The sequence below is a fragment of the Rousettus aegyptiacus genome, unplaced genomic scaffold (assembly GCF_014176215.1).
Source record: "Rousettus aegyptiacus isolate mRouAeg1 unplaced genomic scaffold, mRouAeg1.p scaffold_m13_p_5, whole genome shotgun sequence".
NCBI lineage: Eukaryota > Metazoa > Chordata > Mammalia > Chiroptera > Pteropodidae > Rousettus > Rousettus aegyptiacus.
Window position 1 is genome coordinate 65,851,811 of NW_023416308.1, and position 25,816 is coordinate 65,877,626.

Here is a 25,816-nt window from a genome sequence, read left to right on the forward strand (position 1 = left end):
AATCTGCTGCTATACCCATTGTAATAATCAATCATCATAAAGGTTAACAATTTCCTTGCTCTTCCTTTAGAAGCCAGCTGTAGTGTTATGCCTCTGACCTTCATACCAGTTTTGGGTTGGAAGTCTTCCAGTTTATAAACAGTAGATTTCTAGCTCAATGAAATATTTATATCAAGTAAAGCTCTCTGAACTTTCTTTTGACAAAAGATAAAGCAATTAGAGGATCAATGTAGGAGGTCCAATGTAGTATTCCAGAATCAGAAAAAAAAGAAAGGGCTAGAAGAAATAATACTGGAAATTTTTCTAAAACAAAAGGATCTGAGTTTCTGAGTTAAGCATTCCTACTCTGCTGGAAAGAGGTATATCAATGTCAAATTTCAGAATTTTGCAGACAAAGAGAAGACTCTAAAACCAACAGAGAAAAAAGAAAAACAGAAGCTATGTACCGAAGATTAAGAATCAGTATTGTATCACTTACAGCAACAGTGGAAGCTAAAATTTAATGCAGCAAAGCCTTCCCAATTCTGAGATTTCTAACCCAGAATTATGACCAGACCTGCTGTTGTGAAAGCGTGAGTATGGGGGAAAAAAAAAACACACACACACATTTTCATACATACAACTACTCGAAAAATTACTTTTCTTAAATCCCTTTTCTGGATTTACTAGATGATGTTCTCCATCAAAGTGAGAAAATAAAGCAAAACAAAAAATAGGACCCTCTTCTATAGATGATTGATAAAGAAGCTGTGGTTCATACATACAATGGAACATACTCAGCCATAAGAAAAGATGAAATACTGCCATTTTTGACAACATGAATAGATCTTGAGAACAATATGCTAAGCAAAATGTCAGACATAAAAAGTTGAGAAACATATGATTTAATTCATATGTGGGATAAAAAGCTGAAAGCAACAAATGAATAAAACAAACAAACAAACAAAAACTCATAGACACAGACAACAGTATAGTGGTTACCAGAGAGAAAGGGAGGAGGGGGGAGGGAGAAAAAGGTAAAGGGGGTCAAATATATGGTGACAGAAAGAGATCTGACTTTCGGTGTTGAACACATACTGCAATATACAGATGATGTATTATAGAATCATACACTTGAAACCTATATAATTTTATTAACAAATGTCACCCCAGTATATTTAATTTTAAAAATTATAACCAAAAGGTAGAATCCGAGAAACAGGAGATCTAATAGGGGAGAAAGGTAGAGGGAAGCCCCAGGGTGATAGCTGTGAGGTGGACCTTGAAAATTCCCCAGTCCAGACCATATCAGAAAGACAAAGGATTTCAGAAAGGAGGGTTGGGGTGCACGTTGTGGGGGTGGGGGAGGGTGGTAGGGGCAAAGATCAATAGAATACTAGAGTACCTGGTGAGTTTGACCATGTGGCTCACAGTCTTTAAATGAGTTAGAATTTATAATAATATTATTAAATTGTAGGCAAGAGACCAAAAAAAAAAAAAAAAAAGCCTGCAATTAATAAATCCGGGGGGAAAAAAGTCAAGAAAGGTGATTCGATCATAGTACACAACTTACTTCAGTGGTAAAAACACTCTTCACGCAGTTTGACCCGATTCACATACTTGCTAGGGTACTTTGACCCATGTCATTTCCTGTCTTAAGACACCTCAGTGACTTATGGGTTTTAGCGCACGCAGTTTTACAAATCCAAGTGAATTCCCTCACTTTTCAATGAGTATACTAAGTCCCAGAGTTGACATGACTTGCCCAAATTTGTTAATCGAGTCAGGGGAAAGCCTGAAGGAACCTGGATTTCTCCTTCCCGATTTACTGCGACTCCAGGCGCAGGGACACATCTTCTGTGCTTATTTTACAGTGATCTCAGTTCTGAAATCATCAACCATGTACAATTTCCAATGAGAATATAGCCTCAATTCCAAGAATGATTTACTCTTATTTCACTATCCCCTGTCTATCATAGCACAGAGGTTTATTCCTTTGAAGCAGTTATGTTAAAACCTACAAAGAGACTTGAGAAACTGGAATAAGCTACCATAAGATGCTGGTTGACTTTGGGTAGGCTCTCGCCAGATTCTGTCATGTTGCATCACCTACGCTTTCACAATCCTAGTTGAGCAAATCGTGAAATAATGGACAGTTTTAAGAAGATAATGACACAAGTGGCACCTGAATCTCAGCGCTTATGACTTAAGGCTGCCTTGATTCATCTCAGAACACCCACCCTCACTTTTCCGTCCACCAAGGCTCTCAGCCACTGCTGCAACAAGAGTATTATAGGAATGCTGTTCTTCTTTCTTGGTGTTTATTCATTAGTCACCAAATTTCATTGGGTGTCCACTCTGTCCAAGCAATGTACTAGTACTGGGTATCCAGTGATGAGCAAAATACACATGATCTCTAGTAAAGGTTAAGGTCAAGACTCTAGTGAAAGCTGACAGGGTGCACATGCAGATGGAGGGGTCAGAGTAGCCACCTCATTCACATCAGCATATAGTCCATATCACAGCCATGGCCTGCCTGACAAACCTTAGCTCAATAGCTTGAATTGTTCAAAGTAGAGAGCTACCTTGTGGGCAGAAAATTTCCTGTAATTGAAGGTGTTCAAATATAAGTTGACTGATTACAGGTAGAGGATTCAAGCTTCAAGTATGATTTTTCGATGGAAAGGCCTCTAAGATTCCTGCCCTTTACTCCTGTCAATACCTGATGAAATCCTATTCCTCTTCCCTCAGGAGCAGGCTCAGATGTCCTGCCATCAGTCACATTTTTCCTAACACCTCTCCGCAGTGCTTGTTTTCCACTCCCTGGGCTGCTAGAGCATGCTGGTCTGCTCACTACCGTTTCCCCTGCTCTGTTGCCCAGCAATGCCTGGTGGGTAACTTTTTGTTTACATACCTTACTCTTCCACTAGGGAGAAGGTGGTTTTTTCTTATCAGCCGATGCCTGGTACACTGTAGGTGTTCGACCTGTGTTGGGTGAAGGGATGAATCCAAAGCCGTACAAAAAAAAAAAAAAAAAAGCCAATTTCATACCCATCTCTGTTCTCCAGCTATAGTCCTCACATGGCCTCTTCATGTGCCCTCAAAACACCAAGGTCAATATCACTTTCTAATTTTAGCTTACACTGTTTCTTCTGCCCAAAGAATGCCTACTGTGTGTCAGACACTGTGCCAAGTAGAGACAAAGCACATCTTCCTTTTACATTGAATGCACAGTCTGGAGGGGAGGCAAGCAAGTGAACATATAACTGGTAACTAGCATGATGAGTGGTGGGTGGTATAAGTAAGTTTTAGGGGAGCCCAGAGGTGTTCCCGGCCCCATGCCATAGAGTCAGAAAACCTTTGTCAGAAAAGGTGGCATTGTTACTGAATCATGAAGGAGCAGTAAGGGTTACTGAGGTCAAGGCAATGGAAAGAATCGTGGGTGCAAGCCCTTCTCATCACTTCCGAGGCCCTGAGGCCCACCTGAGGCCCACCTTATCCAGGAAAACAACCCTTCTCCTCCTCAGTCACTGGAGCCTCACTGAGCCCTCTCTCCACGATACTCCTACATCTGTATCATCTATGACTGACTCAGCTAGCTATCTAAGAATTCTCCATGGGATCTTGCCAAAAAAGAAAACAAAAGATTTCTGAATCTATCCTCACATATTCTAAGTCAGTAGGAACCTATACTTTCTATGGGCTCCCAGGGTGAATCTACCTCCCAACCATCCTTGGGAATCACTACCATATACCATTCCTTTCAACACATCCAACATGAAGCCATGTTTATTCTCTAAAGAGATGTTGATGCTACTTTCTCAGCTCTGTAAGAACCTTTTTGATTCTGACATAAATTTTCTGCCATATTTACTGTCAACTCTGTTTCTAGCACAAAGCAATCATAAAATAGGCACTCGATAAATATTTTAAGTCAATGACAAACGAATATGCATAAGAGTCATAAAAGATAGAAAAAGACATTTGCCCTTCAAGACTAAAATTTGTACTGTCATTGAATAATTCTGATATATGACATTTATGAAGAGCTTTGCAATTTACAAACTGTCTTCCCATATATTATTGCAGTTGATCCAACCACCCCAAGGGGTAGTTATGCAGGGATATTATTAGTGTTATTATTATTATTATTATTACAATTTATAAATTAACAAAATGAGGCCCTGAGATATTAAGAGATTTGCTCGAATCCAAGAGAGGATCAAAACCAAGTCTTAAAAATCCCAAAAGCTTCCTCACATTTCTTTTCCACCCCATCACTTTTCAAATAATTTTTTTTATAGAAAAGTAAATGCATTCTTTTTCTAATTTAGATGGAGGTGAAAAATATTGGGGGTGGAAATCAATCTCATGTATGGAATATATTTATCCATGAGCTAGCTAGTGATGAATTTGCGGGTACCAGGGAATCATTCTATTCTGGCCACAGGAAGATTAATGTCTGCATTTGGCAGGAAAAAAGGATGATGATGGCAGATAAAGGACCAAGAGGCTCCAGAAGATTTTGTCATCACCTTCTGTGACACAATCTTTACAATGATTAATGGAAACTTTTTGCACAGTGATATTTAATCTCTGAGTTTGGGGAGTTAAATTTAAACATTCAAACAATGAACGAAATTTCTCATCAAAGATGAAATCTTGGGTTACAGATCCTGGTTCACAGAGAATGTGCAGATGGGAGGAATCTGACAGCACAACAAGGTTACAGGGGAATGTGGACAACCGTACCTCATTTTACCCAACAGCTGATTCTGGTAGGATGTTCTCCCAGGGAGGATGGGCCACTTTGTCAGCTCCTCGCATGAAATTCCCATCCAGAAAGGGATGCAACCATAGATTGGAGGGCTCCAAACTGGGGTTTTGAGTTAGGTGGGAACAATGTTTTCTTCTGCTGGGAAAGGGATACATTCGGGTATTATCACAGTTTGCTCATTTATTTTTATACGAAAGAAATCCAACACTGCGTGGGAACTGTGATTCTATCAGACAGTCTGGGAGACTCAAAACTTCTGTCAAGTTAGCAAGCATACATAATGTTAAACATGGAGGGCCTCTTCCTTTCTCCTTCGAAGTTTCAACACACTTAAATTAAAGACACTGTACACCCTTTGTATTCACAGTAGAAGCACACCACTTAACAAACCACACAGGCTTGTTCCTAAGACCATCTCAATTCTTCCTCCTTCCTCACTCACCACCAATTTGAACAGTAAATCGTGTCAGTCGATTCTCTCCTCTTCAATCTAATGGCTATAGCCCCAGTTTTAACTTCAGGCATTTTTTTGTTAGTGGGGAAGGTTAGTGATGACTATTCTAACAACCTCCTGAATAGTTTCCCTCCTTTTAGGTTTTTCTTTCTCTGTTTATTCTTCTACTCACCTGCTTGAGTCATCCTTTTAAGACATGACCAAGTTGCTTCTCTGCTTCAAATCTGTCAGAGTCCTTTATTACTTTGAGAGAGAGAGAGAGAGAGAGAGAGAGAAAGAGAGAGAGAGAGAGAGAGAGAGAGTGTTTAAGAGAGAGAGGTGCCAGAGTCCTTCAAAATCGGAGCCCAGACTACCTGTCTAACCTTATCTTCCATCTGCCCCCCAGCTCCATCTCCTTCAAACACACCACAGCCCTCAAGGCCCTATCTTCCATTCACCATCCCTCCTGTCCACATCACACTCATCCACACTCAGCATCGTTATCCCTGATGTTCTTTTTGCCAGATCTACCTTTCATTATCTCTACTCCTACTCCATCTATCAAAATCCTCTTCATTTCCCAAGGTACAACTCAGGAGTTCCTCTACTCTGAAGCCTTCCCACAGCTCCCCAATCCTGGTCACTTGTTCCTCCCTCTGGTATTCACATAGATTCTGTTTATCCTCTATCTTAGAATGTCACATTTGGCATGTATTTTGGTTATGTGTGTATTAGGGCTTTTTTCCCCCTCACAAGATCCTCGAAGAGAGTTAACATGATTTTCACGTCTGTTTTTCTAGCATTTGTGTAGTGTCTATCACATGGTAGGTAATAAATACCTGTTAGATTAGTGATGGTAGAACTGCATAGAACTGAATTCAAAAAATATGAACTGATTTAAGTCAAAAACAAATTTGAACCACTAGAAGTTACCTTATCATCGCTTTAATCTATTGTTTAAGTAAACCCACCTAATCTCTCAAGATCAACTGATGTACAAAGAAATTAGAAATCATAATCTTGCTATGTAGAAATAGCCATATTTTACATTTTGGCACATATCCTTTCAATATTTTATTTGTATCTTTATGCACAAACATTTAAATAAATTAATATGCATATAATTTTTAATTTGAAATATGACACAGAAAAGTGAAAAAATACAAATGCACAATGACATAAATGAAAAATAAGTGCCCAGATCAAGAAGTTGAATATTACCTGTAGTCCAGAAGCCTGTTGTATGCCCTCAGAAATAAATCAAAAACCAAAATTTGCAAAAACAGATTGACCATGAGTTGCATAACAGATAAATTCTGCCACACTATGGCATGTAATACAAATCATCACTGTGCAAATTATTTTAACACCGGATCCTGGTGATTATTTTATCACCAGCTCCTGGAAATGTATTTTTCAAGACAAAAGCCACAGTAATAAAAATTCTTCACAGACTCAAATGTTCCAAAGTTAGTAACAGTGTTTCAACAACTCACCTAGTTTAAAACTTCTGCTCAATATTTGCCCAGACCATGTTAATTAACTTCTCTCCTAAAACTGCTCTATGACAAACTCTGATCCCTAAAGCCCTATATCAGCCTTCCTAATTCCCCTCTACAGAGACATTGTAAGGGTCTCCTCAGTCACAACCCCCTCCCTTCTCCTTAACAGTAACCTGATTTTCATAGTTATTGCTACCTTTCTTTTAAACTCACACCACCCAACTATGTAACCCTAAATTCTATTGTCTAGATTCATCTGCTTTTGAACTTTATATAAATGGATTCATATAATATATACTTCTTTTGCTCAGTATTATGTTTTTAAAGCTTATCCACATTGCTCTGTGTAATTATAGTTTGTTCATTTTCACTTATGTATAGAATTCATTTACCTCTCAATGGGTATTTGAGTTGCTTCTAGGTTCTACCTTTTTACGTTGCCATGAACATCATTGCACGTGTCCACACCTTTCTTCTGGGTACATACCTAGGGTGGGATTGCTGAGTACTTGCAATGAAAGAACAGAGTAACTTCCATCAGTGAGGTCACAGTCTTATAAAGGAGACACATATATACCATGTAAGGTAGTATACACTACAATAGACATTACCATACAGGATATCGTGGAGGCCCAAAGATGAGCAACAAATATTGGCCAAAAGGTAGGACAACAGGAATTCTCATCCAATGCTGATGGTAGCACAAATTAGCACACCACTTTCAAAATATTTTGACCTTATTTAATAATGTTGAAGCTATGTTTACCCCCATGACTCGGTAATTTAATCTGCCTGGGATGCTGCTATATTACCTTTCATAGCCTCTTTTAAAACTGAGGGAGAGAGGACACAGAGTGAGTTCCGGCTTTAGGAGTCTGAGTAAAAGGAATGTGTGCCATTTCCAGGACTGGATCATAAAAACCTCACATATGTGATTCTCTATGGTCTTTCCCCAAGCCAATGCCTGTGAAACCACGTAGTAATAAACTTAAGTGAATAAAAGCTTAGAAAAAGAGTTTTAAGCCATGTGGTTGCTTATTACATTCAAAAAATGCAAATAAAAAGCTCAGGCCATTTTGAAATTATTTTTGATTACTGAACTGTGAGTATCTATCCGCTATACCAGCAGTCCCCAATCTTTTTGGCACCAGGGAACAGTGCTCCTATGAGAATCTAATGTCTGATGATCTGAGGTGGAGCTAAGGTGATGATGCTAGCTCTGGGGAGCGGCTGCGAATACAGATGAAGCTTCGCTTCTTTGCCAGCCATTCACCTCCTGCTGTGCGGCCCGGTTCCTAACAGGCCATGGACTGGTACTGGTCTGCTGTCCAGGGGTTGGAGACTGCTGTGCTACACTACTGTGGAACTGGACTATATGCAAACTAGTTTGAAAAGGATTGCAAATCATTCAATGAACTGTTAATGAAAAAATATGTGTCAGGCCCTAGGTTTGGCGCTTGGGAAATAAAGTAGAATATGACGCAGGCCCATCCATCAAGACGCTCAAATACTAGTGAAAGGGACAGAGAGTGACCAACTAAATGCAGTAGATTGGGGGTGTGCTCTCATAGAAGTGGGAGGATGGAAGAGGGAATCCAGAATTTTTCCATCTTTATAGGAGAGGAAATACAAAAAGTGCACAGATGTTTAGCAGATAGTTTTAGGGGTAGTAAGGTAAGAGAGGAGAGAAGAAGGGTTGACAAAGAAAGAATCCCTAAAGTAAGTCATGAAGTAAAATAAGTATGGGCCTGGCAAAACGGTTGCAATAGAAATTGATGAGATGGGCCTTCCTGACAAAAAGAACAATGCATAAAGGCCACCGCCAAGAGAAAGGATGGTGCTTTACAGAATCTGTAACAAGAAGCTCATTTACAGACCTTTGCTTAACCAACTAGTCAGTTTATGTGGTGCTCCCCATTTCCTGTAAAATGTACTGACTGATTATGGCGCCCGACACCCACAGCTAGCAGCTGCTCTCCAGTGTGTCTACTTCCTCCACGCCCCCAGCTGAGTTGCATAATACTAAGAATCAGTTTCATCTATACCTACATCTATTCATTGTACCTGTTTTGTAATTAAATCATTTCATTAAATCCTAGAAAAAATTATGAACTTCCAGTGCGAAAAGGAAGAGAGTTTTTGTTTCTATGGAAACTAAGTTAACTACTTTGAGAAAACTTGATAAAGGTGCGGGAGAGACATCTGTAAAATATACAGGAAAAATAATAAAACTCCAGAAGGATTATAAGGTTTGATTGATTTTCTTGCATCCTTAGGATGAGTCTATTTTAAAGGAATCAATACTGGAAATTGTAGGCAATGCAATATAGGTGTGGTTTGTGCTAGGAAAATAACACCTAACTCCAATCAGTGGCACATAACCAAAGAAAAGGAGACTCTGAATTCCAGTCTGAGATGAAGTGAAGGGAAAGCAACCTCACGGCGGCTGCTCAGCACCCTGGGAGTATCTCCACCATGGCAGTCAGGTCTCATAGCTAAACAGACTTCCTCTGTCCATTTCCTCTCTGACAGCTTTCATTTCCTGTGTCTGACATTCTATCCACATCTTTCGAGCAAGGGCTCTCTGCTTCCCTAGAACCCTGTCTTTAGCCATCATGAGAGAGCTCCAGGTTCCCACCGTCTCTGCCAGGGGCACCATTTTTAGTTAATTTTCATAGCAATCATATAGGGCAGGGCTCATTGGCCAATTTGCAGGTTAGGGCACTAAAACTCAGAATAGATAATCTTGGTAGATCTTTCTAGCTGCAATTGTTTATGTAAATGAGCAGTGTATTCAAGGTGCATTGCTCATTGCTAAAAAACTTTTTAAATTGTCGACCTATTGCAATGATTGGCACAGAATGTGATTAAATAATAATAATTATTATAAAAACAGCTGACATTCTTGAGCACTTGTTAGGTGACAAAGTGAATGCTAAAACCTGCATTATTTTATTTAATCTCAAAATAATGCCCTGAGGAAAGTATTATCACAACTCCCCCTTTGATAGATCAGAAAGCTGAAGCTTAGAGAGAGAGGTTAATAACCCAGATTGGTCTGTCTCCAAACTCAGACTCCCAGCCTCAGGTACTACCACTCCTCCCTTATCTCCTCCCAATGTTTGCCTTTGATTGCCTCTCTCGACTCATATTGTGATCACTCCTTTTTTCTTGTGTCTCCAAACTCACTCCATATTGAAGTGTCCTGGTGGGTTATAATTAGGCCCTGAAGCTTGTCAACTGGGCCAAAGTGGCTGTCATCATTCCCTCTCTCACCTCCAGCATCCAGGGTTTCACCATCTGCCACCCAGCAAGGGAGACTGAGATCACTCTCTTGCTTGAGGGAGCAAGCCTATGGGAGTCAGCCTCAAAGAAACCTGCTCAACAAAAATTCAGGCCACATCATTAGCCCTGACAACCCTGGCTCCTCAATATCTACCTGCCACCATCTAGGAGCTTTATTTCCCTCAATGTAGACAGTGAAATGGGATCTTCAAGACCCCAGCACATTCAGTGAGAGAGCACCCTCCAGTCTTGAGGGTGTGGAGAGCCCATCATCCATCTAGGCTGAAAGTCATATCAGTAAAGTCCTGGCAGAGATTCTCCATTAGCCAGAATAATCATGCCAGGAAGACTCCGAGCAGTGAAAACATGACCGCTGTTCTCCTCCAGACCCAAACCTGTCTCTAGCAGGACAGAGTTTAAAGCTAGAGAGGCAGGAATCATGAGATAAAGTCAGAGGCTATGGCAAATGGGAGCTTGATCATCATCAAATACAAACCTGCTGTTGTACTGATAGGAGACTGCTCACAGGCTATAGCCCAAGCACCTAGGATGGCACCGATAAGTTCTTGCTGGATGATGGAGAAGCAACCTGTCCAAATCGCCCAGGGGTCCTGGGACTTAGGGCTCTGTAGGTAAGGTTGAGTCATAGCCTTTGTCATCCTTTCAGCCTTGGGATTCCTGACACCCTCCCTCACAGAGCCAAAGACCTTGCAGGACTTCCCAGAGATCCCGCATAGGCCTTTCCTGGGTGACAGTCCTTTCCTTAAGTCTCTCTTCCTACCCTCTCTAACCCCAGAATCCCCTCAGTCCAAATCTCAACAGTCTCATCGGAAATAATTTTAAAAAAATGAATCCTCCAAGGGTCTAAATAACTGATAACAACAAATGTTGCCCTCCAGGAATACTTCCATGAAAACAGATAAGTTGTAAAGACATGACATGATGTTTTCACCAGTTTCTAACTATGTCCTGTTCTTTAGACTACTGTCTTTTGTACCTTGACAGTTTTGAAGTTATTTGGTAGGATATTCCTCAGATAAAGTTTACCAAATGTTTCCTCACAATTTTATTTAGAACACATCATTTTCATCAGGAATATCACAGAGGTGATGTTTGTCACCCTCAGTGGGTCATTTAAGGAGACACGCAATGTTGGCAATTATGTAATTTTTGATACTTATCATGGTTTACATGTTTTCACCAGGGCAGGATGACAAGTCTCATCCCATGAGGCAGCTCCAGCACAGTAATGTGACTTCCCAGAGCAGAGCAATGACAAAGGGTTGTGGGGCTCTGTCAGCACACACTAGGAGAGAGGGCCATGATTGGCTAGTACTGTCAGCCTTGAGTTCAGGTCACCAGAAAAGTGGCACCAGCATCAGGAAGCTGCTTCCCCTAATTGAGCTGATTCAGCCTTGATAGGAAACCCCAGGGACAGGCAGGTCAGGAATCCATATCTACCGTTCACACTTGCCCTGAGGAAGGCAAAGTCAGAGACCCGAACTGGGTTAATTGTAGCTGGGTAGAAAGCAATGACAGATTTATGCACTTGACAAAGAGAGCAAGCACCCTTGTGTGGGAGGATGTTTTTGAATTTCACTTCGCATTCACCAAAGACTTTTTTCAAGGGGTGAATTTCATCAACAAGAATAAATGACCTTCTATGTCTCTGCTATGAATAGGCTTTTAAGGAAATGTATGATTTTAATTAAAAAGAGAAATTTGGGGGTAAGTTGCTAAGAAACGAGACCCTATCTGTGGCCATATAGCTCATGCCAATAACTTCTGATTATAGATGGGTTTCCTTGGAAACAATCCCTGGCCATTCTTAAGTATTAATGCTGAGCAAGAATAAAGTCTTCCTAATAGATGGAAATGAGAACAGTAAAACAGAATTGCTAATTGAGCAAATTGGCCAACTATAAAGTTAAGATCCGCCAGTAAAAAAGAGATACTCAAATACAGTAACCTCTTCTCAATCTGCTCTCTATTTTCTTTAGACAACAGTAGTTTGTGTTCATGGGGAAATAATTCAAACAGTGAAGAAGAGAGAGAAGTAGAAAGTAGAGCTGTCCTTTCCTCCTCCGTCCCTGTGGTTCCTCCTCAGAATAGCCACTGCTAAGTGCTTCTTAGGTGTCCTTTGAGATAACTTCTACGTAGGCACAAGCATGGATATGTATATCTTCATTTCATATGAATGAAAATTGTATGTCTCATTCACAGACTTGCTATTCTTTTCTCTCATCAGATGTCTTAGAGATCTTTCCACATCAGAAGATAGAGATCTGCTTCATTCCTTCACCTGCACTCCAGTCTGTACAACATTGAAATAAAATTTATTTATATCACCCATTCTCTAACAGTGACTATGGGGTTTTTAATCTTTGGCTATTGCAAACAATGCTGTGTATATGTTCGTAGACTCACGTATATCTAGTGTTAGGGTAAATTCCTAAAAATAAAATAGTTGAGTCAAATTTCATATGCATATTTTTTACATTATTGCCAAAATTACCCTCTAAATATATCACAGCAATTTATTCTCTCACCACTCTCTAGCCTCCACTCTCGTCTTCGAGCAGCACTGGGTATCGTGGAAACTAAAGCGTCAATTCGATAGGTGAAAATGATCTCACTTTTTGCATCTCATGTTTCTTTTATTTTGAATAATATGCATCTTTTCATGTGTGCTTTTTTTTTCTTTTTTTGGTTCTTTTATGTTTCTTTCTCTATGGATCGCTTGTTTATGGCCTTTTGCTCTTTTTCTATTGAGTTATCTTTTTCTTATTGATGCATGAGCACCCTTTGCTTACTAAGAAAATTCACTCTTTTAGGTTTCCAAATATTTTCCTTTGAACAAAGATATCAGTACTGCCAGCCTCATAGGACTGTTTTAAGCCTCAGTTAAAATCACATTGATGAAAATGTTTCTACTGATGCAAAGTCCCAACTGATATACATTGTTTTTCTTGATCTTGTGCTTATTAGCAAAGCAAGAGAGTCTGGTAGGAAAAGCACATACTTTTGAATCTGAAGAATCCAGATCAACTCCTGACTCTGTCACTACTCGCTCAGGTAGACTTGAGTGGATTAATGGTACTAATTAGTAGCCTCCCTCTATCTGTGCCCATAGCTTTGCATCAACCTTCAGACTCTTCCCACTCTGACTCTGGCCTCAGCAGTGTGACTTCTTTTGCCAAAGCAGCAGTAGCAAACTTGAAGCCGAGACTTGATAAAGGGCCTCTCTACGTTTCTGTTTCCTCTATCGAGTCTCTGCCATTACTGTGAGAACATGCTCAGCTTACCCTGAGAAGACCATGTGAAACAGAGCTGAGTTATCTCAGCCAATCTCCAGACAGGTGAGAGAGCCCAGCCAAGATCAGCAAAGTCATTTAGCTACCTATAAACTCATGAGCAGTAATAAGCCACTGATTTGAAGGGTGAGGGTGGGGTTTTGTTGTGTAGCAGCTGCTGATATACTGTTTATATAATTAATCTCACTGTATCTCAATTTTCAAACATATAAATTGGAGACAATATCAACTTTATAGGACTATTCTGGGAAATATAATAGCATGTATCCTAATAATGATGACAGCCCAGTTCTTACTATCAGGGAGGAAGCTCAACTATAGGTAGGGAAATAGTTACAAGGGATTTAAGCCATTGTTTGTGCAGTCCCGTAAGATAAAACAATTGCTACAGTACATTTGTCTTTCAGATCTTCTGCTAAAATTTCCAGGTCTACTAAAGTTGCTTAAAAGCACTTCTCAAGTAGGTGGCTTGACCTCTCTTGGCTTCCCACAGTCTCCACCATCTCCCCGCTGGTTTCCCACCTGGCACCTCCGCTCAGCGATTAGACTTAGTCTGGGTTTGGACAAGTTTGTCTTTATTTCTCTGTTCAGAGACCCGAGTCCTCCCTGGACCCCCAAACCTCCACCTCGGTGTATCCCTCAAACTTATATCAGAGTAATAATTCTAAAATGCAAGTTTACTTTTGCAACTGACCGCTTAGCCTTTAGTGGCTTCCCCTTGTCTTAAAGAAGAAATCTACCCTGCAATGCGAGGAACCCAAGTCCCATTCAACATGTCTGGCCTCTTCCCTCACCGTCTGTGCCAGCTCGCATGTCATCACACAGCTCCCAGAATGTGCCTGCTTGGGGTCTCTGGGACTTCGGAAGTGCTGTCTCTTCTGCTCTATAGTACCCTCTGTCACTGACTCCCCACCTTGGGCACCTTGTCAGTTTCAAACCCCCGGGACACTTTCCCTAACCCAGAGTTTCACAAGGTCAGCACTTTTGGACATTTGGGGCCATGGGGCCAGATAAGTCTCCTCTGTGGGGTGCTTTCCTGTACATCATAGGACTTTCAGGAGCAGCCTTCTCTGCCCTCTACCGACTAGGTTCCAGTATCGCCCCATCTCAACTCATGACCACTAAATGTCTCCAGACATTACCAAATATCTCTTGGGGACAAAACTGTCTCTAGGTGAAAACCAATGCCCTAACCCCACTCTCGCCCTAACCCTACTCTCACCACCACCCCTAAAACAGATTTAATGCTCTCAGCATTCCTGGACCCAATTCTACCCAAGCAATTATGGCACTGTATGGTAAATGTCTGTTACCAGTCTGTCTTTCCCATTAAACTGTGGAATACGTAGGACAAAAACTGTCTTCGATCCCTATATCCTTAAGTCTTTGCCCAGTTTCTAGAACAGGGAAAGTGCTCAATGAATATTTGTTAAAGATATATAGAATAGCAATACAGAAATGAGGAACTGACCTTCCCAGTCTTAATTGCGCTTAATTTAAAAAATACCTGGGAATATTTTTTAAATACAAATTTCTAGATTTAAGCCCTGACTCCTGACTCAGTTTCTCGGGGAGCGAGAACCCAAGAATGTTTGCCCTTTAAACTCTGAGGTGAACCTGATGTAGTCAGCTCTATAAAAAGGCCTCATCTGGAAGACAAATGACAGCAACCAACCCTTACCATCTGGCAAGACCACCTGATGACATCCACCTCCACGACGGGAAAAAAAAAAAAAAAAAAAAAGCAAAGTATTCCTCCAGAGAAATCCTTCTGCCCCCAAAAGTCAAGGGTTATTTTATAAGGTAAGTGATGAAGTCCCCGGGAATCTTCCAAAAAAGCCTCAGAGGGCCTCTACATTAGTCAGAAGGACCCTCCAGACAGAATGACATGTAGCATTATGAAAATGAGCCCCTTCTGAGGCAGAACATTTAATCTGCCTTGGTTTCATGCTCCCCACAGCCTCCCCATGGCCAGCAGAGTCCTGCTCCTCAACCCCCATGGGCCACAGATGGCTCCTTCCTCAGAGAGCCTGCTCATTCTCGGTAGCTGTTCCTTCTGACACAACTCAGAAGAATTTTGTGGTGGAGGATACGGAATGTCCGCTGGACCCATGAAGAAGCAGATCAGGGCCAGGGCTTAAATGGTGTTATTTATTATAAAAGTATTCACCATGCAAAGCCATGATTAAACTACATTTAAGACTAATCGAGTTGTGTCTGGTGACCATCTCTTTGTAAGAGAGCTATGGAGGACAGGCCTGAAAGAATGACTGATGGCTAGAAATCCATCAGGATGTAGAGCCGTGGGGGTGGAACTGGGTTAGGAAGTTGACACGCTTGAAAAGAATATCCTCATCCCTTCTGCCATAACAGGCTGTGAGGATATGTGAATGGGATAAGACACTGTGGGCAGTCTGAGCAGGCAGGATGGCCTCCCTCTCTCCCACTGGGGGAACCAGCCATCTCTGGAGTCTTTAAAGATGTTATCGCATTCTAAAAACTATGGCTCTGTCAGAATGCTTCTCAGTCCAGGTTGTCTGTATTAGTGTGCAAGGGCTGCCGTAATAAAGTGCCGTGAATGCTGGGTTAAACACAGAGACTCATTGTCTCACAGCTCTGGAAGCTGGAAGTCTGAGATCGAGGTGTTGGCAGGGTTGGTTCCTTCTGAGGCTGAGGATCTGTTCCAGGATGTCTCCTTGGCTGTGGATGACCATCTTTTCCCCGTGTCTTTTTACATCTTCTTCCCTCTATAAGAATCTGTCTTCAAATATCCCCTTTGTAAACGTGATATTGTATTAGGGATCATCTCAATGACCTCATTGGCAGGGGAGAGGGGGGACCCTATATCCAAATATGGTCACATCTTGAGGTACTGAAAGTTTGAATTTCAACACATGAATTGCAGAGAGGGGGATATGCTTCAACCTACAGCAATAAACGACAATTATGTCTCACTCTATAAATTCATGCTCACTTCCCACCTCCTGAGCGTGCCATTCTCTTCTTCCCTCCTCCAGACCCTTCAGCAATTTCTGTGTAGTATTTTGAGGAATCTTGGGAGTCTGCCTCATTCCACCAAAATAACCAATTGTGATAAATTAGAAAGATCGCATGAACTCTTGGAGAAAACAGACCTGGGTTTAAATCTCTGTTCTAAGCTGTAATGGCGGTGTGTCGGGGATAGGTTACTTAACCTCTCGGCACCATGGTTTCCTCATTTTGTGGTAAAGAGGTGCCTGGTGAACCACATCCTTAACTTCCTTCCCTCCATATGGGTCTGCCTCTGAATTTCCCCTTTTTATAAGTGGTATTGGATTAGAACCCATCCTAAGGACTTCATTTTAACTTGATTACCTCTGGATAGACCCTATATCCAAATAAGGTCACATTCTGGGGTGCTGTCCCAGTTAGAATTGCCATCAGGAGATGAAGAATGATGGAGCGGAAGGACTTCTGAGCATCAGAAAACCTGGATTCTAGGCCTAGCTCTGGGACAAATTTGCTGTGTGTCTTTCAGCTGGTCTTCTTCGCTCTCCAGTCTCAAAGAGGGTTGACCAGGGGGCCTCTACAATCATCAATTCTGGTCCTGTCACAGAATCGATGTGTGTGTGTGTGTGTGTGTGTAATTGTAACAAGAACATTTAACCAATGTTTAGGTGTACAATACATTATATTAACTCTAGGCACAACATTTGAGTTTTTGACAGTCAGTCCATCCACTCCTCCGTGGAGACCAGTGGTCCTGTCAGAGTCTGGGACAGCACACATCCTTCCGAGGTCCCCACTAGCATCATCACAGAATCCTGACCAGCCAGGGGAACAGGAGGTGGGAGATGAACTGGATGGGAAGCCTGACATCTTGTTGGTCTTTGTTCCACCACTAGGTGTCACTGTCCTACTTTAAACTCTCCTCAAATTCTCAACCAGATTAGCTGGAAACACTCCCACAGACTTTTAGATTCTTGGCACTTGGATCTAATTGCATCTACCTTTCTAGACCCGTTCCTTCAAAGAGTCCACACAACTATTTACAGGCGTCTGCATCCTTGCCTTGCTACATGCCAGGTTTTGGACTTGACCAGTGACGTGGAATGTGAACTGCACATCTGCCCAAGACAATGAGCCCAGGCCCGTTATTCATTTTCATTCGATCATGAACTAATGAACACCTGCTATATGCCGGATCCTGTGCTGAGAGCTGAAGACTCAGAGAAGAGAGGCACGTTCCCTGCCCTTGAGAGTTCACAGCAGACGTGTATTACTATAACCTGGTGAGAAGGCACTGGAATGAGGGACTCCATGCCAGGAACAGAGAGGAGCCCTCAGGCCTGCCTTGGGTAAGGAGAGAAGCTTCACAAGGCTTGTCACAGCATTTTGGCTGAGACTTGAAATGCTGTGACAAGCCTTGTGAAGACCACTGGGACAGAATGATGGAACAGCATAAGCAAATAAGTCAGTGCCTTCAAGCTTAACGCTTTCCTATAAGGGGTAAAGTATATTAAAATCAATTTGAACACCATTATCCTTCATTGGAGAAAGAGCAGGCTCCTGCCCCATTCTCCATTTATGTACGATCACAATGGACTATCTTATCCTGAGAGCAGAGATGTGGCTTTTCATTTTTTGTACATCAAAACTGACCACAATGGAAGTGAACAATATATTTTGAGTGAATGAATAAATGAATGAATGAACAATTCACTTTACGAGCTAAACTAAGCTAGTACAAAGACCACTGGATTTAAAGAGGTCATTTTCAGAAGGGAAACTGAGGCACTGGCTCACAAGTAGGAGAGCCATGTGTGCCTCCCGGCTCCTGCTCCGTGCTCTTTGCAAACCCTGTGCTGGCTCATTCTTTTTCTCTGGGAAATGGATTCTACAGGTAGATCAAGCACAGAGAATTGGCAGCACCTTTTTTTACTTTCAGGTAATCTCCCTACTCCTCTTTCAGGGACTGGGGGCAGGAGGTGATGTAAGAAACTAAGAATACAATGAAAACTTAGACTCCTTTGTGCTTACCAAAATTGAATGAAGAGCAGAGAGTGAGGTCATCCACATGCTAATCTCACAATCTGGACCCCTTGGTGTTTGGCAAAAGTAAACACCTCAACAGTTCAGTCTCTGAGGTAATATTTTTACTTTAAGAAAATCATTATCAAGGTTTTGTTTCTGCCAAAGCTTATTAGGAGCTTTGATACCTGGAAGAGTACATACTAGAGGGAAGGTGGGGAGTCAGATGTGCAACAGACAGGAAGGAGAAAGTAAGGGCCAATAAGAATGATTCTGGCTCTGACGAGGATACTGTGAATACTGGCTGTGGAGAGCTTGGTTGGGGATGTGAGAGGGAGGAAGTCAAAGCAGGTAGAATAAACTCTGAGTCTGTCTCTGCCAAAATCCTTCCATAGATAGCCCCATTTCTGATGGAATGAAGTCTAAACTCCTTAGCCCAGCATTCATGGCCACCGTGGTCTAGGCGTGGCCTGACCCATACTGTCAACTTGTGTTCCCACTACTTTCCATTCCTTGTCTACACACCAGCTGAATGGCCTCACTCACTCTCACCAGAAGGGCCTATTGGTACCTGACCACCCCTCAAGCTCAGTTCCTGCGGTCTCCCCCAACAGATACACTTTGTCTCACATCCACCTTTCCAGATAGACCACAGTCTCTCATACCATGTTTCTTTTTCTTCCTAACTGGCAAGTTTCTATTTATTTGCTGAACATTTAATGTTACTCCTTTTGAAAGACTCCCTTGTTCACCTCTGATTGAACTTTAGGACTCTTATCTTGCACACTCTGTACCTACGGCTGTCACAGCTCGTATTAGTCTGCTGACAAAATGAGTAGTTTATGTGTCTCTGAACTTTGAGAATCTTGACATCTCTCGTGTCTCTCATGGTTACATCATCAGCTCCAGCATAAAGCTTAACACATAGTAGGTACTTAATTAATATTTAAGCACAGAATGCTCAAGAACAAAGACTAGATGCTATTCATCCTGAGTCTCTAACCTCTAGACCATTGCTCGACATGGAGAAAAATTTCAACACATTTCTTAAATTAATACAAGAAAGGATAGAGGGATGGTACAAAATAAACATCTATCAATTAATTTCCAAATTATATCACAACTTAACTCCTTCTTTATGTGAGATTAGTTCAAAGGACTACCTACTTTCCGTATCTAGTTTTTTCTATACCTGAGCTCCTAGCTACCTGGTGCTGAAATGGCATCTCCTCTATTTTATTTTTTGCAAGGATCGTGGTGTAGGTGCAACTCCACCAGGTACCTCAGTGGGGTTAAGAGGTCACGGGGCAAAGAAGAGAGGTTATTGTGGGCCAGGTTGAGTTCCACAAGTAAGACCAGCCCATCAAAAGCATTCTTCTCAATCAAGCTGACCTGTGAGTCAAATATTTGTGGCTGTGGGGTAAAGGGAAATAAGAAAATAAATGACTTTTCACAAAACCCAATTTCCTCTGCTTTCAAGGGCAATTTATCATCATCTCAGTTTGCTGCCATTTCTTTCTGGAGTCAGGCTGACCAAGAGCAGCCCATAGCTAGAGTCTTGGGATCTTCTCCCTGGAAAACCTACTGTGGGCCTGAGCAAGGTCTTCTGAGAATTAGGGCTTCCTTAACCTCAACTCGAGCCCCAATATGTGCAGCTAGTTGGACAGCAGACAAGACCTCTTCCTCCAGGTGAATCCTGGCAAGCCTACTCTCAAGGATCTATGCTCACACCAAATAGCCTGAACTTACAAGGAAAACCAGCTCACCTGCCTTCATCATCACGAGTGGCAACCATCTTCTCTTGAGAGGGCTCCATCCAACATGCCAGGGCCATGCTGTGTAGACAAGAAGGAATGAGTGGGTGTGACCCTCAGTTTGGGGGACTGGAGAGACTGTGCCTATGGCAGGATTGACCTAGCTGGGAATAGATGAGCCACCAGGGCAGAGTGCAGAGGACCCTGTAGCTCAGCTATGTTCAGAAAGTGCCTGGAGCCCACTATAGAGTAAATCTAGATGGGAGGATTCAGTGCACACCTACAAGTAATGAAGCATGAGAGATGACACAAACCATAGTTCCTGACCTCAGGGAGCTGGCATTTAGACAGGAAGCAGACAAGGCAACTGATAGTATTAATGTGATGAGTTCTACGATGTAAGTGAACAAACAGTGTCTTGGGGGGTGGCAAGAAGAAAGGTCTGAGCTAAGGTTTGAACTAAGGTTTGTCAGGCAGGCCATGGCTGTGATATGAAGTATATGCATCAGGGAAGACTTTCAAGAGGAGGTGATAACTCTCAGTTCCACGGACAGCCCACTGGAATCGCCAGGCTTAAATAATCACACTTAAAAAAACGAACAGAAATGCCAACAGCACATTTTTAAGGGTATATCTGCTCTATTATTCATTTAAAAAAGTATCATCGAGTAAAATTAATTTCCCTCGTGTATTTTTTTCCTATAAAATTACCCCTGAGGGGTGAGTTTTCAAATAGAAAAATCAGAAAATCTGCCTTTAAAGGTAGATTGCTTGAGACTCGGCATTTAAATCTAAGCTCCAGAAGGGTCCACACTGTGCCAGAAACCTGCCCTTGAAGTACACTTGAAAAGATTTCAGGGGACAGAAGTCTTATTGGGAGGGAAAAACAGAGAAAGTGTGGCATGAGCCACATCCACCCAGCTTTGATCTCCTATCAGGGACATATTTCCAGGATTAATGAATGGGGGAAGGACCTCCATCTCATCATATGGCCCAGGCCACAGAAACAAGGTAAACTCCTGATGAAAGACTCTCCATTAGAAATAAGGAAGTTCAGGGATTATTTTTTTCTAAAAGCAAACTTTTAAATAGAATCTGAAGTGTTATTCCTCATCTTGTTTGTCCTAGAGAGAAAACATGATGCAAGTTGACAGTGACAAAAAAGAATTAATACTTTGCTTCCATCCCCTTTCCTCCTCCTAGATTTTGAGAAAGGGAACCAGTAAATCAACTCATGGATCTTCACTGTGCACTCACAGTGAAAGCTCCTGAACTCTACAAGGCCAGGGGTGTGCGGGGTGGCAGGAGCGAGGGTTGGGCTGCAGAGAACTACATTAATTTATAAGAGCAAAATATTTTGTCATTTACAAGTTCTCTTCACTTATAACACCCCATGCGAGTCTCTCCAATAATTTCCTGAGGTAGTAGGACTAAAGCAGATCATGGATTTCTTGAAGAACTGAGAATATATTCAAATAAATTCATGAAATACATGAGCTATGAAGTCAACAGAAATTATTCTGACCCTATGATGAAATTGTAACAAAAACCAAAATTCAGATTGCAAACGAATGTAGTTAATGCTGAAAATGAATAGATAAATTCCAAATAGAAGTAACAAACAGACTGCTGGATTATTTGATAATCCCATTAATGAACATGGAATGATACAAGTGCATTGAAATTCTCTTTGCTGATTCACACATTGACAATGACAACACAGAACATTGATGACAAACTGCTTAAAGAATACTCTCATTTCAGACAGTGTTCTTGTATATACTTTAATACCATACAAGTACTATACAAGAATACTTGAATATGGCTTATATTTACATATTTTTTGAACTTGACAAGTTTCCCAAAATTGATCCCTAAAAATTTACATAATATTAGTGAAACTAAGAAAAAAAAAATCTTCTCAATACTCTTAGTAATAAAATAACATTTTGATCAGCATGCAAAAGGGAAGAATATAGTACTTTCTATTCTCTCTAAAAACAAAGATGCTATAAAAAGATAATCAAACAGTTATTAGCCAAAGAATAAAATTAAAAAAGGAAAAAGTATTATAAACGTATGTCAGTATGTTATTTTTCTAATTGTATAATGTTTTGGGGTGTGTGTGTGTGTGTGTGTGTGTGTGTGTTTAATTTGTAATTTATGGTGACTCTTTTTCTCATTCTAAGTTTTATAACTAATTTTGTATTCATAAATTTGCATTCTTTTTCTTAAACAGCTCCCAAAATTGTATAAGTTTTAACCCCACAAAGCCTGGACCTTCCCCTGACTTATGCCCATTTTTCAGATGAGAAAACAAACTCAAGAGAAGTCTCACCTTTATCCAGGGTCACACTATTAGAGAGTGACAGAGCCAAGACACAGAGCAATGTTCTTTCTTCTTCACCATGCGGGTTCTGGCCTCCGAGAGCCTCAATGCACTGGCTAGTTCTCCACACATTTCTTTTGGGGAGCCACAAATACAGTAAGGTAGAACGTCTGAAAAACCCAGAGGACTTGCTCAAGTTTCTAAAGAGGGATTCAACATGGCTTATAGTGCACATCCCATCTCCTTTCAGGACCTATGTCTGGATGAAAGAATTCAACTTATAGTCAGCACCTCATCACTATTCCAGGCTCAAAGTACTCCAGGAATCGAGTGTGCTCGTGGGAAATAAAGATGGGTCACATCGAATGCATTCTGGAAGCCCAAGCTAACTAACTAATTCTTCCCGAGCACCCACCATATGCCAAGCACTCATGCCTGCATTTGTCTCTGTGTGTGTGAACAATTCTCATTTTTTTAAGGACAAGAAAGAAAACAGAAACTCAGAGTAAATCGCCCAATAATTATTTGGTTTATTATCCTGCAAGAATGGGACTGTTTCTCTCTTATTCAGTGTTATGTCACAGGTTCCTGAGACTGTATGTGGCACAACGTAAGCACTTAGCATGATGAATAAGTGAAACCCATTCCTTCCATAACCACTTGGTTTGGGATAATGCCATCTCTCGCCTTGAGTATTACAGAAGTCCTAGCAGAAGGCCATTCACATCATCAGCCATTCTTTGCGAGATCATAAATCTCTCAGACCAGAGGAGTGAAAATATTGGTCACCCCCTATACTAGTCACTGGGGTTATGGTAAATTTGTTCTTTTGTTAATTCATTTGCACATCAGTAACAATTTATGATGGCAATAATTCACTACTTTAAAATAATTTTTGCATGATATTTCTTATTCTCTTCATAACCAATTGTACTAGAGTCTGGCTTCATTTTTGATGTGTAATTACTGATTTCTTTTAGGCCTCGCCCTCTCTCCCCTTTAGCCCCACATCTGGACAGGCTGATAAGAAGGCCTATGACCTCACCTCCGCCTTTGGCACCAGCAGGAAAGTTAAATCTCCCACGTGCAGGAACTTTTTTCCAGCCCCACTCCTTAAGCACTGTAAAGGCCCAAACCCATTGCCGCTGCTTTGCCAAAGCCAACCTGGACCTACTCATGCCTGCCCAGCTTTCCCCAGGAGTCCCTTGTGTGAGTACTAAACTTTCTCTCAAATTCTCTAGGTGCACGGAGTGTCATCAGCCTCAACATCTGACCTAATTTTGGGTGTCCCTCCTTCTTTTATAGGGGGACTATCCAACATCAATGCATCCTCACGCACATGCACACCCAAATGCACCAGATGTCACAACAGTCTGCTGTCATTTTCCTGTTCATTTGGATTTTATTGCGTTCCCTTTGCTGTGTTAGTATAGACAGGAAAGGATCCCCATTAATTCTACTTCTACCAAAATGACAATTGTAACAAGGAAAAATCCAAGGGAGTCCAGGAGCTGTCTCGGAGAGCAGGACAGTGACCATATTCCTGCCTGTGATGTTCTCCACTCTCACCTTCTAATCATACACTCTGAAAAAAGCAAGATTATCACAGCCTTCAATAATTAGTAGTCATGAGCTGCATAATGACATTTTGGTCAACAATGGAACACATATACGAAGCTGGTCCCGTAAGATTAAATGAAGCTGAACAATTTCTATCACTTAATGATGTCACGGCTGTGGTAACTTTGTAGCACCACCCGTTACTCGCATGTCTGTGGTGATACTGGTGTAAACAAGCCTACTGTGCTGCCAGTCCTATGAAAGCAGAGCACATACAATTACAGCAGTAGGCTGTACCGTCCAGGTTTGTGTAAGTACACGCCGATGTTCGCACAAGGACAAAGTCACCTAACAATGCATTTTTCCATTGTTGAGCAGCACACGACTGTAATAATAGTGTCTACACTGAGCATTTACTAAGTGCCAGATATTACTTCAACATTTTAAACATATTATTTCATATTCGGCATCTCGCATGACTGAAATTTTACACCCAGTTATTAGCTACTTCCCATTTCCTCCTCCCTTCCGTCCCTGGCAACCACCACTCTATTCTCTGCTTCTGTGAATTTGACATTTTAGATTCACTTAGCATAAGTGACACCAAGTTAGTCCTCTGCTCAGAATCCTTCAGTGGCTCCAATTTCACTCCAGGGTAAATCCAAAGACCCTTCAGTCCTGCGGTGGTGGGCATTCTGCCCCAAATAGCCTCTGAAACATCATCTGTTACTTCTCTGTCCTGTGCTCACACTACCCCAGCCACACTGGGCTCTGTGCTGTTCCATGAACCTGTGTGGCCTGCCCTCACCTCAGGACCATCGTACCAGCTCGTACTTCTGCCTGGAACCATCTTTCTCCAGGAAACTGCATGACTATTTCCTTCACCTCCTTCAAGTCTTTGCTTAAAAGTCTCATTCTTAGTGAGGTCTAGCCTGATCACCCTAATTAAAAAGGCAACCAAAAATACTAATTTAAAAAGGTATGTGTACTCCTATGTTTATTATAGCATTATTTACAACAGCCAAAATATGGAAGCAACCTAAGTATCCATCTATAGATGAATAGGTAAAAAGATATAAAAGATATATACAATGGAATATTACTCAATAAAAGGAATGAAATCTTGCCATTTGCAACAACATGGATGGACCTAGAGGGTATTAAGCTAAGTGAAATAAGTCAGACAGAGAAAGACAAATACTGTATGGTTTCACTTACATGTAGAATCTAAAAAACAAAACAAATGAACAAAACAAAAACAGACCCATAGAATCCTAGAACAAGCTGATGGGTGGATGAAAAAAGTGAAGGGGGAAAAAAAAAGGCAACCTGGTCCCCACCTTCACCTCCACGTTCCTGATCTCTATGTATGCTTGGGTTTTTTTTCCTTTATTAATTTCTTTCCCCAGTACTTCTCACCTTCTAATTCCAAAGCTTCATGAGAACAGGACTTTTAGTCCCTCCCCTGGTATACTTCAGGCACCTAGCAGGCACCCAATAAATAGTTACCAAATTTGTGAAGGACAGTGTAGAACATAAGGGCTGTGACTCTAGAGTCAGTTGGACCTGGGTTCAAATTCCAGTCCTGCCACTGATAAGCTGTCTGATCTTGGAGAAATGTCTTGAGCTCTGTGTGCTTCTATTTCTTCAACTTAAGGAAGTCCTTTTAGTTTAAAGATTGTCGTTACATCAGTTTCCTTATTTCACCCTAAGCACTAGTCCACCCTGTTTTCCCATTGAGAATGATTCTCAGGGAGGTTATATAACCTGCCCAGGGCCACGCAGCTGGAAATTTACAGCTTGGATTTGTTCCATATCTGCTGACTCAAGAGATTGTTGTTCTTCCCTTCACAACACAACAGCTCTATAAGCA

At 41.4% G+C, this 25,816-nt stretch overlaps 1 long non-coding RNA gene across 1 annotated transcript in view; it reads right to left on the minus strand.

Moving 5' to 3' along the window:
* Positions 1 to 24,940, minus strand: part of LOC118602803 — a 249,984-nt gene extending 225,044 nt beyond the window's left edge. The window contains exons 1-5 of the long non-coding RNA XR_004950800.1: positions 22,393 to 24,940; positions 20,067 to 20,135; positions 7,084 to 7,199; positions 4,732 to 5,453; positions 2,894 to 2,964 (exon numbers count right to left, since the gene is read on the minus strand). This is a non-coding gene — a long non-coding RNA (uncharacterized LOC118602803). The remainder of the gene's footprint in view (positions 1 to 2,893; positions 2,965 to 4,731; positions 5,454 to 7,083; positions 7,200 to 20,066; positions 20,136 to 22,392) is intronic.
* Between the last annotated feature and the right edge of the window lie 876 nt (positions 24,941 to 25,816).